The sequence below is a fragment of the Zalophus californianus genome, chromosome 10 (assembly GCF_009762305.2).
Source record: "Zalophus californianus isolate mZalCal1 chromosome 10, mZalCal1.pri.v2, whole genome shotgun sequence".
Taxonomy (NCBI): Eukaryota; Metazoa; Chordata; class Mammalia; order Carnivora; family Otariidae; genus Zalophus; species Zalophus californianus.
This window is the reverse complement of record NC_045604.1, coordinates 3,969,343-3,984,728: the sequence shown is the minus strand read 5'-3', so window position 1 is coordinate 3,984,728 and position 15,386 is coordinate 3,969,343. Positions and strand designations below refer to the sequence as shown.

Genomic DNA, 15,386 nt, shown 5'->3' with positions numbered 1-15,386 from the left:
CTTACTTAAAACCCTTCCCTGCCTCGGCATCTCCTGCGGGCTTAACATCGAAGGCCTTGGACATGACAGAGGAAGGTCTCCCCGATCTGGTCTTCCAGCCACAGGCTGTCACCCCCTGCCGGGACTCTGGGCATCAGCGATCCCTTATTTCTCGTAGTTTCTTGCACAGACACAAGGGGTTTGGATGTATCTTATGCTGGCCTCTCTTAGAGCACTGTTCTCCCCTAGTTTCCCCAACACGCATGGGTGCACACACACTCCCTGACCCAACCTCTTCTTTCGCTCCGGTGAGCAACCGTTCCTCCTTTCTACAGCTTATTTCCGTGGCTCTAGCAAACCTCCTCAGACCCTTGGACTGGGTTAGTTTGCCCGCATTCTCTATTACTGTACACGCTGCGTGTATCTCCCCAGTTGGGCCACTTGGTTTTGTGATTCTGTTTGGTTTTTGTCTCTGACTGTGACTTTTTTGAGGGCAGATATGGTGTCTTCAGTATCTGTGTTCCCAATGCCTGGCACATCTCTTGACACGTAGTACCTGTTCATGGATTTGCAGCATGAATAAACTAATAAACGAGCGGGTGGATGGTGCTACCATGAAGCAAATTAGTAGATCGTGAAGAGCAGAAGATTTACAGGGAAATATAAGTTCAGATTTGTACATTTTACCATTGAAATGCCTGTGAGTCCTGGAGGGGTGGTTATTTCAAGGTTGCTGAATATACCAGGCTGGCTGTCAGGTGCGGATAGGGAGTGTTCAGCTCCTACTTGGTAATCTGTGCTAGGCTGTCGTTTCAGATAATTTAGGGAGAAAATAGAAGAGAAGAGAAGCCACGCACACTTGAGGGCAGTGTGTTTGACCACAACCCACAGAGGAAATCAATATATTTTTTCTTACAACGGAGAACATACATGTCTACACAAATACCCGTACGTTTAACCGGAGCAACATTTCAGGAAATGGTACAGGGTCTTCTGAGAGGCTGATGCCTTCTGGTGTTTTCTGCTTCACTTTGTTCTGCCCCATCCTGTCTTACCCTATGCTACCATTTCTCTTCACTTCTATTTAATGGCATGAAATGCTGCTGACATTTTGACTGGTGGTCTGATAACCACTGCTCTTTGGGACCCTGATATGTGGGAAGGAGGCCCGGCAAAGGGGGCAGAGAAAGAGGGACGAAAAATAAGAGGAGAGGCCCATGCGCCATGGAAAGCAGGGGAGTGAACGTTCTAGAGAACGAAGATGGGTTTGGTGTGAAATGCTGCAGAAAGGTGAAGTGAGCCTCTTGAATCTGATGATGAGGAAGCCATTAGTGACTTGAGCAAGAACCTTCCATAGAAACAGAGATGGTTTTCACCTCCTTTGCCTCATTTACTCCTTGTAATGGCCCCACAAGGCAGGCGTTCTTAACTCGTGTGAATTCTGAAAGGAACAGGCAATCTGAGCCTCAGAGAGGTTCGTTTAGGTGCTCAGCATCACACAGTAAGTTGCGGAGCTGGGATTCAAACCTTGGTCAATCCTGACTTTAAAGTCTGTATTTTTCCAATCAGACCACAGCAGTTAGTCTATTTTTGTAATATTGGATAAGTAATTTAATTTCTATGGGCATGAGTTTACTGATCTATGTAATTACAGATGAGAGGGTTGACAAAAATTATAGACTACAGAAATATACAAAATAAAGAGCAAACATTCACCCACTTAGCATTATCAATTTAATCTTCAGATTAGTTTTTTTTTAAATTTATAAAAGTAATAAGATTATATGTAAAAATTCTACTAATGCAATACGATTAAAAATGAAACTTAATTATTTTAAAATCTCTTTCCGTTTTGAGCATTCAGTGATTCCAGGACAAAGCTACTTGATCTTTTGATTTTCTTATTTTCAGTGATGACTGAAGACTAAGCATACCGTCCACTTCCCCACACGCTGCATGGAGACCCCACTGGGGTGACCCCATAGTCACATAAAAAGAGCCCTCAAGTGGCAGTCAGAGAGCCCGGGACTGGGCGCAGCTCTGTGAACGACTGGCTGACTGACCTGGAGCGAAGCATCTTATTTATCTGGACGTTGGTTTCCTCTGCTTTGACCTTTGGTGGCTAAAGGGAGAATGAGCCACGGAGGGGAGACCACGGGGTGGGGGGGCTCGCCCACCCTCACCGGGCGCCACCCTCCATCTTCTTAGCCTGCAGCCCTGCCCTCCACCCATATGGCCATTCCACATCCTCCTGTCCTGCCCTTGGGGCACCACCCCTCAATCACAAGGGCAGGGAAGAGACTTGTGGGGAAGGTCTCAGACCAGTGTCATGGAATGCCTTGCTCTCAGCGCACGCCGTCTGTGGACGCCTGCCCGCGGCGGCGGCAGAAGTCAAGCAGCCCACTGCTTCCCGGATCACGACTTTGGGCAAGCCGTTGACTGTCCTTGATCGAGGTTTTCCTTTTGTAAAAGGAAGAAGATGATCATCACTCTTTCCACAGTCTTGGAGAGTTCTGATGATAAAATGAGATAAAGAATTAAAAATACTTTTATCATCATGATGCCTCCTGTTAATGCTGTTTCTTAGACTCTTGGATGGATAGCATGTGGGCGGACTGTGGAAATCCAGCTACTTCCTGCTACGCAGAGTAAAATGCTTCCCCTGGGGCCCGTATTCCGTGTGGGGACTGCACGCTCGCTAGGGGGGCCTTGAGAAGGGCCAGTCCTATGTTGATAAGGACAACAGCGCACACCTCGTCAGACAGAGGCCCCCTGTCCCTGGGATGGAGATGCTCCTGGTCACAATATCTATGTAAACTGATGCCTTGTAAAAGATGAAGACCGTTCTTCTCTTGCTGTTAGAGAGTCTACCTACAATGTTCACCTCTGGGCTTCTTCCAGGCTGAATGGGAAGTGGAGCTGTGGTAGTTAAAGGACAAATAAATCCCCCTTGACTCCTAATATTAGGCACAAACGACGTTCTCGAGCCCCTGGGCCTGTGACCAGAGTCACTGATGCTTGAAGGGTCTGCCTTCTAACTCTTTGGCCTCTGGCCTAGAGTATCTGCCCTTTTATGGACCAAGTTCCCTGTGGTGTCTGAGGATTAGGGAGCCTGGTTGCCAGGTCATCCCCATGTCCCTCAGTGCCAGGGGATCAGCAGGGCCCAATCGGGGGCCCCCAGCTTTAAAGCCAGTGGTGCATGCATGGAGCCCCAGGCCTGGAAGTAAAGCAGACACAGGTGTGTGCTAGAGGAGGAAGCTCCTCGGACGTCTGGAGGTGAACATGGCAAAGGGAGGACCAGCAGGTCATTCTGGACAGGAATCTGGCTCTGCATGGACAGGGTGGGAGAAGATTCAGAAGAACAGGTCCTATGGACTGAAGATTTGGGAAGCAGGAGAGATCTGGACTAAAGGGCTGGGGCAGGGGGGAAGTAAAGAGATCTGGAGAATGAAGTCTAGAGGAAGGGAAGAGAGGGCCTGATGGCGAAGGAGTGAACATACCAAGACTTTGGAGTGAGTGGCAGAGCACAGAAATCACAGGCAAGGGCGGAGGAGCTGGGAGGCCTGGGAGATCAAAGAGCCTGACACAAAGTGGTGCTGGGGACCGAGACAGGTGCAGCGGGCTGAGTGTGCCCGAGACCAGGAATGGTGCGTGTGGGTCGTAGCGTTTGGAACAGACAGACCCTAGAGGAGAATGGATGAGAGTGTGGCCGAGAAACTGGGCATGTCAGAGGATGGACCTTGTGGGGCAGGATTAGGGAATGCCAACGACATGTGGAAAGTGAGGAGATGGACAGGAGCATGGAGAGGTGAAGACGGCGGGGGCCGGGGGGGCGTCCAAGTCAGTACATGACCACAGGTGATGTGCCTGCTCTGTGGGAGAAGGAGAGATTGAGGGGGTGGTGAGAAGACACAGGAGGAAGCCTGGGACCGGGGAGTTAGTGGTTGGGGTCAGGGCCACAGGCATAGAGACAGAGCCTGGATTCTAAAGAGGAAAAGTGGGGCTTGAGCTGGAGGGGTAGCACCAGGAATTAACTCACTCGTTGGGAAATTGGAGTGAAGCAGAGAGAACATCGCCCTCCAATTTCCCAGAAAGATCTGGTGGGACGTGCTAACCCACTGCCTGTCCTTTCATTAAATGCTGCTGTCTTCCTCACACTTCTTGACCAAAGAGAATTTACATCCTTGGAGCACACTCTCTAGAATTCTCTAGACAGTCTCCCAGAGGAGGCCGAGAGAGGAGGAACAGAGAGGGAAACAGGAAGATTCCATCCCCAGATTCTTCACCATTCCTCAGACTCCCTCGGGGGTGGACCTCTGCATGGACTCCACCTGTTGTGACCTTGGCGAGTGCCTGGAGGTGCAGCCCATTGTCAGGACAGATTGGGTCCAGGTCTAGCTTTGGGGAGACTTGTGAGTAACTCATGGCACTGGGCTAGACCTGCGATGGAGGATGTGATGACTCAGGTAGACTTTGCCCTCCTTTGTCCTTTGTCTTGACTCTCAGGCCCACTAATTACCTGGATCATCTCACTTCTTCCCTCTTAGAGGACAGGAAAAGGGACCAGGAAGGAATAAACAAACTTCAGCCAGGTTCTTTGGCTGAGGAAGGAAGGAAACAAAAGGCTTTAGGAATATTAATACTTCGTTATGATGGGTTAGAAAAATGCATGAGAAGAAGAGACAAATGAGCACAGGGCAAGACCCCATGAGGACGAAAAGTCTGGAAAAGAATGGAGGGACCTTTGTTTTAGAGGGATGTCCATACTGCCCTTCTTTAAGGGACGGGGAGTTATGAGCTGAACATCTGTTAGTTGTGCAGAGTGAGCCTGGCTCCATAGGCCTGACTTCACAGAGCTCCTTTTCAGCCTTCCTGAGAGGTGCTTAGCAGAGGGGTAAAGGGGTGCCGAAAAGTGATAGAAAGCTGCTGGTGGTTGGGGACACAGAAAATGGTGTATGGAAATCACTTCTAGAGGATGTGCCCACAGTGGATGTAATGAATAAGGTTGGGACATGGCAGGCCCTGGCAGATGAGACTATCATGTATTGTCCAAGGCTGTGTTGTCCAAATGTCTAGTTCATGGTCTAACTCCATCTAAACCTCTTAGCATTTAAAACACAGGCTGGTCAGGAGGGGCAGAGCAAGATGGCGGAGGAGTAGGAGACCTGGATTTCGTCTGGTCCCAGGAATTCAGCTGAATAGGGATCAAACCATTCTGAACACCTACGAACTCAACAGGAGATCGAAGATAAGAAGAGTAACAACACTCTGAACAGAAAAGCGACCACTTTCTGGAAGTTAGGACGTGCGGAGAAGTGAATCCGAGGCGATATTCGGGAGGATAGACGGCGGGGGAGGGGGCCTCCGTCGGCCGCTTCTGGCAAGTGCTAGAGCCGCGGAGCACAAAATCGGACCTTTTAGAAGCCGGCTCCGCTGCGGGACGTCGCTGCAGTGGCTAAGCAGGGGGTGGAACCCTCGCGGGACAGTGTGGTCTCAGGACCCTCGGGGTCACAGAAAGACCGGGGGTGCCGGAGTGTGGCAGAGCTCCCAGGGATTGGAGCGGGGGAGCCGGCTGCAGAGACGGAGCCGAGGCACGGGCTCTCAGCTCGGGGTTGCCATAAACTGTGATCCGCGGCCCAGTCGGGCCCCGGCTCCTCCAGCAGGGACCCAACAAGCAGCAGAGCCGGGGAGACTCCCCTTCCTCCCCCGGGGAGGAGCGGCGCGGGAGCGCACCGCAGGGATCTGCTGGGTTTGGAGACTCCACACGGGGTCCGGTGCCAGAGATAGAAACGCTCGGTCACAGGCCGGGTGAGCACAGAGTGCGGCCGGAGACCGGGGACACGGGAGTGACTGCTTTTCTCTGGGGGCGCACTGAAGAGCGGGGCCCCGAGTTCTCAGCTCCTCTGGGTGGAGATTGGGAGGCTGCCATTTTCCCTCTTGTCCTCCAAAGCTGTACCGAGAGCTTGCAGGAAACAAAAGCTCCTGAGAGCAAACCCGAGCAGCTTGCTTAGCCCGGACCGACAAGGGTGGGGCAATTCCGCCTCCGGCAAAGACATTTGGGAACCACGGCAACAGGCTGCTCCCCCAGAAGATCAGCACGAACAGCCAGCAAGCCAAGACCAAGTTTACCGATCAAGGAGAACGGGAGAACTCCAGCGCTAGGGGAATACTGCACATAGAATTCATGGCTTTTCAAAGTTAATTTTTTTAACTTTTTTTTTTAATTTTTCTTTTTCCCTTTTTCAACCAACATCTTATCAATCCCTTTTTTAAAAAAACATTTTTATTTTTCGTTTTTAGAGTCATATTCTATCCCTTCATAGTGGTTACCCTTAGTTTTGGCATGTATATATGTTGTTCTTTTTAAAATTTTGAGATACAGTTTCTTCTAACAGATCAAAATATACCCTAAATCTCTAGTGTATGCCTTTGTTCCATTCTCCTGCCTGATCACATTCTCTCCCCCCCTTTTTATTCTTTCTTTTTTTTTTTAAAGATTTTATTTATTTATTTGAGAGAGAGAGAAAGCACATGAGAGAGGGGAGGGCCAGAGGGAGAAGCAGACTCCCTGCTGAGCAGGGAGCCTGATGCGGGACTCGAACCAGACACTCCAGGATCATGACCTGAGCCGACCGAAGGCAGTCGCTTAACCAACTGAGCCACCCAGGCGCCCTCTTTCTTTCTTTTTTTTTTAATCCTCTTCTTTCTTTTTTCAAACAACTTCTTATCTTATCAATTCCTCTTATAAAATTTTTTATAATTTTCATCTTTACAGACATATTCCATCCCTTCATCGTATCAACCCTTATTTTGTACATATATAAGTCTTTCTTCTTTTAAATTTTGGGAGGCACTTTCTTCTAACAGACGAAAATACACCCAAAATCTAGTGTGTGGCACTGATCTATGCACTAGCCTGATCATATTTAATCATATTCTGTTTTTTTTTTGTTTTGTTCTGTTTTTATCTTTTTCTTTTTTTTTCTCTTTTCTTTCTTTTCCTTTCTTTTCCCCTGGCTTCAGGTCTTTTCTGATTTGTTTAGAGTATATTTTCTGGGGACGTTGTTACCCTATTAGCATTTTGTTCTCTCATTCATCTATTCTTCTCTGGACAAAATGACAAGATGGAAAAATCGCCTCAACAAAAAGAACAAGAGGTAGTACCATCAGCCAGGGACCTACTTAATACGGACATTAGTACGATGTCAGACCTAGAATTCTGAATCATGATTTTAAAGATACTAGCTGGGCTTGAAAAAAGCATGGAAGTTATTAGAGACACCCTTTCTGGAGAAATAAAAGAACTAAAATCTAACCAAGTCGAAATCAAAAAGGCTATTAATGAGGTACAATTAAAAATGGGGGCACTAACTGCTAGGATAAATGAGGCAGAAGAGAGAATCAGTGATATAGAGACCAAATGTTGGAAAATAAAGAAGCTGAGAAAAAGAGATAAACAACTACTGGATCACGAGGGCAGAATTCGAGAGATAAGCGATACCATAAGACGAAAAAATGTTAGAATAATTGGGATCCCAGAAGAAGAAGAAGAAAGAGAGAGGGGCAGAAGGTATATTGGAGCAAATTATAGCAGAGAACTTCCCTAAGGTGGGGAAGGAAACAGGCATCAAAATCCAGGAGGCACAGAGAACCCCTCTCAAAATCAATAAAAATAGGTCAACACCCCGACATCTAATAGGAAAACTTACGAGTCTCAGAGACAACGAGAAAATCCTGAAAGCAGCTCGGGAGAAGAGATATGTAACCTACAATGGTAGAAACATTAGATTGGCTGCAGACCTATCCACAGAGACTGGGCAGGCCAGAAAGGACAGGCATGATATCTTCAGAGCACTAAACGAGAAAAATATGCAGCCAAGAATACTATATCCAGCTAGGCTCCCATTGATAATTGAAGGAGAGGTAAAAAGCTTCCAGGACAAACAAAAACTAAAGGAATTTGCAAACACGAAATCAGCCCTCCAAGAAATATTGAAAGGGGTCCTTTAAGCAAAGAGAGAGCCTAAAAGCAGCATAGACCAGAAAGGAACACAGACAATATACAGTCACAGTCACCTTACAGGCAATACAATGGCACTAAATTCATACCTTTCAATAGTTACCCTGAATGTAAATGGGCTAAATGCCCCAATCAAAAGACACAGGCTATCAGATTGGATTAAAAAACAAGACCCATCCATATGCTATCTGCAAGAGACTCATTTTAGACCCAAAGACACCCCCACATTGAAAGTGAGGGGGTGGAAAACCATTTATCATCTAATGGACACCAAAAGAAAGCTGGGGTGGCAATCCTTATATCAGACAAATTAGATTTTAAACCAAAGACTGTAACAAGAGATGAAGAAGGACACTATATCGTACTTAAAGGGTCTATCCAACAAGAAGATCTAACAATTATAAATATCTATGCCCCTAACATGGGAGAAGCCAATTATATAAGGCAATTAATAACAAAAGCAAAGAAACACATTGACAACAATACAATAACAGTGGGGGACTTTAACACCCCCCTGACTGAAATGGACAGATCATCTAAGCAAAAGATCAACAAGGAAATAAAGACTTTAAATGACACACTGGACCAAATGGACTTCACAGACATATTCAGAACATTCCATCCCAAAGCAACGGAATACACATTCTTCTCTAGTGCCCATGGAACATTCTCCAGAATAGATCACATCCTAGGTCACAAATCAGGTCTCAACCGCTACCAAAAGATTGGGATCATTCCCTGCATATTTTCAGACCACAGTGCTTTGAAACTAGATTTCAATCACAAGAGGAAAGTCGGAAAGAACTCAAATACATGGAGGCTAAAGAGCATCCTGCTAAAGAATGAATGGGTCAACCAGGAAATTAAAGAAGAATTAAAAAAATTCATGGAAACCAATGAAAATGAAAACACAACTGTTCAAAATCTTTGGGATGCAGCAAAGGCAGTCCTAAGAGGAAAGTATATAGCAATACAAGCCTTTCTCAAGAAACAAGAAAGGTCTCAAATACACAGCCTAACCCTACACTTGAAGGAGCTAGAGAAAAAACAGCAAATAAAGCCTAAACCCAGCAGGAGAAGAAAAATAATAAAGATCAGAGCAGAGATCAATGAAATAGAAACCAAAAGAAGAGTAGAACAGATCAATGAAACTAGGAGCTGGTTCTTTGAAAGAATTAACAAGATTGATAAACCCCTGGGGACAGACTTACCAAAAAGAAAAGAGAAATGACCCAAATCAACAAAATCCTGAATGAAAGAGGAGAGATCACAACCAACACCAAAGAAACACAAACAATTATAAGAACATATTATGAGCAACTCTATGCCAGCAAATTAGGTAACCTGGAAGAAATGGGTGCATTCCTAGAGATGTATCAACTACCAAAATTGAACCAGGAAGAAATAGCAAACCTGAACAGACCTATAACCACTAAGGAAATTGAAGCAGTCTTCAAAAATCTCCCAAAAACAAAAGCCCAGAGCCAGATGGCTTCCCAGGGGAATTCTATCAGACATTTCAAGAAGAATTAATACCTATTCTCCTGAAACTGTTCCAAAAGATAGAAACGGAAGGAAAACTTCCAAACTCATTTTATGAGTCCACCATTACCTTGATCCCAAAACCAGACAAAGACCCCATCAAAAAGGAGAACTACAGACCAATATCCTTGATGAACATGGATGCAAAAATTCTCACCAAAATACTAGCCAATAGGGTCCAACAGTACATTAAAAGGATTATTCACCGTGACCAAGTGGGATTTATCCCTGGGCTGCAAGGCTGGTTCAACATCCGCAAATCAATCAACGTGATACAATACATTAACAAAAGAAAGAGCAAGGATCATATGATCCTCTCAATAGATGCAGAAAAAGCATTTGACAAAGTACAGCATCCTTCTTGAACAAAACTCTTCAGAGTATAGGGATAGAGGGTATATACCTCAATATCATAAAAGCCATCTATGAAAAACCTACAGCCAATATCATTCTTAATGGGGTAAAACTGAGAGCTTTCCCCCTAAGGTCAGGAACGCGGCAGGGATGTCCACTCTCACCACTGCTATTCAACATAGTATTAGAAGTCCTAGCCACAGCAATCAGACAACAAAAAGAAATAAAAGGTATCCGAATCGACAAAGAAGAAGTCAAATTCTCACTCATTGCAGATGATATGACATTTTATGTGGAAAACCCAAAAGACTCCACCCCAAAACTGCTAGAACTTATACAGGAATTCAGTAAAGTAGCAGGATATAAAATAAATGCACTGATATTAGTGGCATTCCTATACACCAACAACAAGACAGAAGAGAGAGAAATTAAGGAGTCGATCCCATTTACAATTGCACCAAAAACCATAAGATACCTAGGAATGAATCTAAAGAGGCAAAGGATCTGTACTCAGAAAACTATAAAATACTCATGAAAGAAATTGAGGAAGACACAAAGAAATGGAAAAATGTTCCATGCTCATGGATTGGAAGAACAAATATTGTGAAGATGTCAATGCTACCTAGAGCAATTTACACATTCAATGCAATCCCCATCAAAATACCATCCACTTTTTTCAAAGAAATGGAACAAATAATCCTAAAATTTGTATGGAACCAGAAAAGACCCCACATAGCCAGAGGAATGTTGACAAAGAAAAGCAAAGCTGGTGGCATCACAATTCCGGACTTCCAGCTCTATTACAAAGCTGTCATCATCAAGACAGTATGGTACTTGCACAAAAACATTGGGGAGGGTATGTGCTATGGTGAGCGCTGTGAATTGTGCAAGAGTGTTGAATCACAGATCGGTACCTCTGAAACAAATAATGCAATCTATGTTAAGAAAAAAATAAAAAGATGATAGCAGGAGGGGAAGAATGAAGGGGGCGGAATCGGAGGGGGAGACGAACCATGAGAGACGATGGACTCTGACAAACTGAGGGTTCTAGAGGGGAGGGGTTGGGGGGATGGGTTAGCCTGGTGATGGGTATTAAAGAGGGCACGTTCTGCGTGGAGCACTGGGTGTTATACACAAACAATGAATCATGGAACACTACATCAAAAACTAATGATGTAATGTATGGTGATTAACATAACAAAAAAATTTTAAAGAAAAAAAAAACACAGGCTGGTCGGGATAGGCCCCCTAGGGAAGCTGTGAGTAGGTTTTAACTGTATTTGTTCCTGGGCCAACGGGAGACATTTGTTTGGCATTTATCATATGTATTCCAGCAACACTTTATGAATTTAATAATGTATGAGCATCACCAGTTTGTCTGTGGGGTCAAAGAATGGTATTCAGTTAGAGGCATGAGTAATGCTTGAGTCACAGATTGTTGAAGAATTAAATCAGTCCAAAAAATTTTTGGAAGGGGAATGTACTCATCTCCTTAGGGTTTGCATAAACAGAAATGGCATACCTACTTTCAAAGAAGAAAAAGATGTGCTGTTTTCAGTCATTTTGAATGGCTTACCCTCACTTTTCCTGCCTCGTGAAAGCTACCACTTTCTTTGATGATTTCCCTCATTTTTAAATTAAAAACCAAGTTTAGAGACATTATTCACACCTATCAAGAAGCTTTAGCTGGTTCATGGATGATAAAGTGAAACAAGACATGTCAGAGACATCTCTTATTTGAAAAAAGCCCTTGGGCAGTCCAGAGGATTTTTGTTGATATAGATTATGAGTATAAAGGGTCCCAGAAAGGGTTTTTTTTTTTTTTCTAGAATGGGGAGATTGCTGTGGGGGTGAGGGGAAGATAAAGGGAGGTTGTTCAAGAGGAAGGAGGTGACTCAGGCAACAGAGTCAAGACTTATAACTCAAGGGGCAGAGGCAGGAAGGGGATGAGAACACCTGCACCACCAAGGCTCGGCTCATCTTTATCCGTAGCACTTATTATCGCCCCTAATTTGTAGTGGGGAAGTGGAAGGCTGAGAAGTTAATTTTCACAGGGTTTTGAGGCAAGTGAGCTGCAGTTGGCTATTGCAGCTGGATCTTTCTGCTTTGAGACTTAGGGTCTTTGTGTGCACTTGGAAACTTGACGCTTTATTTGGTGGGCAATAAGATTGATTTTGTCTTTTCTCCCATACATCTTTTAGAGTAGTTCCTATGTTGGGATTTGCCTACAGGATTCTGGAGCGTGGTACAGTGTCCTTACTGTCCCTCATCGTTGTATCCCCAGCACTAAGAGAAAACGTTGCGAGCAATGAATGAGTCTCTTGGAAGGCGCTGGGAGCTGGGACTCTTCCTTCAGGGTGTGGAGAACATGTGATCTCTTCAGATGCAATGAAGCTTTGGGCAAAGCTCAAGACAGATAGATTTCTTGGATAAAGGACAACATCTTTAGAGCAGAGGGTGTGTGTCTGCATCTAAGAGAACTTTGAGCCTGGTGGGACGTGTCCTGAGAACCTGTTTTGCATCCATGTGGATCCTGGCTGGCATGTGGGGTTGAACTTCCCTTTACAGGCACATGGACCTCCTGACTCGTCCCTTGACCAGCATCTTGTTACTAGTCACCCCATGTAAGGCAATATCTGGCCAGCACTGGGTTTCGAGTGTCAGTTCCTTGGAGTGGTCCAGGGTAGACGTATTAAGAAAGGCCTGTTCTGTCCGCTTTCGCTTTATGTTTAGTATAGATACACCATCAGCTTCCCTATTCTGAGCTCCTGGCTCTGGGTCCCAGGGGGAAGACACGCTTGGTTGGCATGGCTGCTTTTCCCCGGGTGTTAGTTTTCTCCTTGCCCCCTGACCTGATGGAAGCACCTTGGTCCTGTTCTTGCCCAGATCTCATTCTTGGGGCTGTATGAACTGAACGGGCAGGGAAGTGTGAGTCTTAGAGTTCTAAGGGCCCTTCAAGACCTGTTGTCATGTTGTCCTTCACTTGGCCATCAGCTGGTCTCACAGGTTAGAAAGGACTGTCTTGAATTGTGATCGGAGTCAGTTGGCAGTGTCCAGGGTGGTGGGCCACAGAAGCACATGCTGAGAGGGGAAAGGAGGAAGCGTGCGTCAGCTCTTTGCTTTTACTGTAACCTTGTAAGTGGGAGTGGGCTGGCGAACACTGAATCTTTAAATCAGTGCATTGTCCTTGGGAGCATAGAGGCCAATTTTCCCCCAATGCGTGTGGCAATCAAACAGGAGAGAGAGAGCTGAAGGTGAGGCAGGAAGGACTTGGATTAGACGTTCAGGAGAACCAGCACAGGGGAAATTATAACCAACAGGGATTAGGGATTGCATCTTCTCAAGGAGGCTTTTAAAATCAGGACACAGTTTTCTTGGATCTGGGGGGGGAGGGGAGGCGTCTGAAAGTCTTTATATATGGTTATGGAGGGCTGGCTGATTTGATTGCCCTGGGATGCCTCTGGCAAGCCCAGCAGCTGAGAAACCCTCATTCTTTAAATTAGGCAGTCCTGGGAAGAAAGAATGGCAGCCTTGGAGCTAGGGAGGGTGGGGGAAGGGGAGCAGGTAGGTTTCCCGGAGGGCTTTGTGAGGACCACCTGTATTTCATTAGGGAGCTTACCCTCCTCCCTGTATGTTCTCCCTCCCTCTCTCCCTCTCTCTTCCTCTCTCTCTCTCTCTCTCTCTCTCTCTCTCACACACACACACACACACACACTTACACACTCACCACTCTTCCGTCTCCTCCCCATCCGTAATTCCAGTGAAGATGCTGCAGGCACATCACATTAGACTCTGGGTATCGCTTCCCCCCGGGGTTGACAGATGCAGCTCTTACAGCTGAGAGCTGGACCAGTCTCCCGGAGCCCGGCTTCCCCGCCTGGCTGTGCCGCCACCGAGGTTCACACAGCTTCTTTATGGCAACAGCTCCTTTGTCTCAGGGAAGGAGGGCTTTCCTAAATCCCCCAGCTCTGCCCAGCCCCTATCTGAGAGTAGCGCGACTGGGATGAAACCACAGTGAGGGAGAGGGGTGGAGGTAGAGCCGGCTCCGTTTGCTCACGGGGCAGGGTACGGCTCTGCTTAATTAGCATGAGAATGGACAGACTTTCCTGCATCCTCCCTCAGGGATGGAGAGGAAGGAGCAAAGGCTCTAGCTCCATCCTACCCCATCAGAGCTCCTGGGACTGAAAATGACTACGGCCCCATTCCTCTGATCCCCCAAGGACCCAGGACCCACCGTGTCGAGAAAAGCTTTGACGGAGCCGGCGGGTGGATCTCCACTCCAGATTTTCCAGCTGTCCCTGCCCCCCCACCGCTCGGGAGCAGGATGCCGAGATGGCTGGTGATGCAGAAGGTATGTGCTTTTTCAGTTCTGGTGCTGATGCTGTGTGTGTGGTGAGGTCTCTGTGGCGCAATGGACGAGCGCGCTGGACTTCTAATCCAGAGGTTCCGGGTTCGAGTCCCGGCAGAGATGGTCACCTGGCAGGTGCCTCTTTTATTTTGTGTGCTGTCATGCTAGGTTGATAATTGTATTTATCTGTCCCCGGAGGTTCTGGGGAAGAGAAAGGAAACCCCTTTCCTTGGGAATCTTGGACCTCCTCTCCTTTTCCCTTCCCTCCCCCTTCATTCTTTCTCTATTCCTCCTCTACGGATTTTCATTGTCTAGGGAAGTCTCAGCTGTCGGCTGCCTGTCTCTGCTCAGCCGGACTGGCACAGCCTTTGGATCCTTTGCTTCCTAGGGGAATCACTGACACAGGGACCGTGGTGCCAGGCCACGGGTTCTGGGACCACGGCCGTTCCCTCCTTCTCCTCTGAGAACACAAAAAGGCAGCCTGACCCACATGCATGCCCACGAGGAAATTTCCAGCTGTCCTCTAAGGTAAGGGTCCTCTTGACCGGGGTGGGTCAGGAGATGGATGGGGTCGTGCAGAGGACAGTTTATTCACCATCTTTGTCATTGCTGGAGCTTTTTGTGCTAGAGCTCATCACTCACTTCCTCATCTACAAGGTGAGAGGCGCTCATCGCTCTCAGTGGAATAAACTGTGCAGAAGCACATGAATTATGGGGCAGATGAACTTGTCCCGGGAAACTCAAAGGTCTCATGCTCCTGTGGAAAGTTGGTAGCCTTTCCTGTTTGGAGGGCAAGCTCAGAGGGCGGTATGTGTGTGGGGGGGTTATTTCCATCATTCCCCGTTTCCATCAAGACATCTCCTCACCCCTCTCTCATCCTGCATTCCCTTCTGCTCTCCTTCCCTGCCTCATCTAATGGCCACATTCAGCAAGATTGAGAGCTCGGGTTTCTATTCTGGTCTGGTCTGGCTCTCTCTCTCTCCCCCTCGCATATTGAGGCCTCCAGTGTATTAGCTAGAGGGAACCATCCATGCCAGGAGGTGACCTCCACCCCAGGTGAACCCAGGAAACCTGAGACACACATCTCTCCTCCGGCTGCTGGGGAGTCAGCATCTCTCCCACGTGGGGCTCTGCTCGGGCATC

General features: G+C 46.8%; 1 long non-coding RNA gene and 1 other non-coding gene across 2 annotated transcripts; one reads left to right on the top strand and one right to left on the bottom strand.

Annotated features, from left to right (window-relative positions):
* Positions 1 to 2,362: 2,362 nt before the first annotated feature.
* Positions 2,363 to 13,853, bottom strand: LOC113932345. Its single transcript, XR_003523043.2, has 3 exons — positions 13,623 to 13,853; positions 12,857 to 12,976; positions 2,363 to 2,492 (listed from the first exon to the last, which is right to left on the bottom strand). It is a non-coding gene; the product is annotated as an uncharacterized LOC113932345 (long non-coding RNA).
* A 439-nt stretch (positions 13,854 to 14,292) lies between these two features.
* Positions 14,293 to 14,366, top strand: TRNAR-UCU. Its single transcript has one exon. It is a non-coding gene; the product is annotated as a tRNA-Arg (tRNA).
* The last annotated feature ends 1,020 nt before the right edge of the window (positions 14,367 to 15,386 follow it).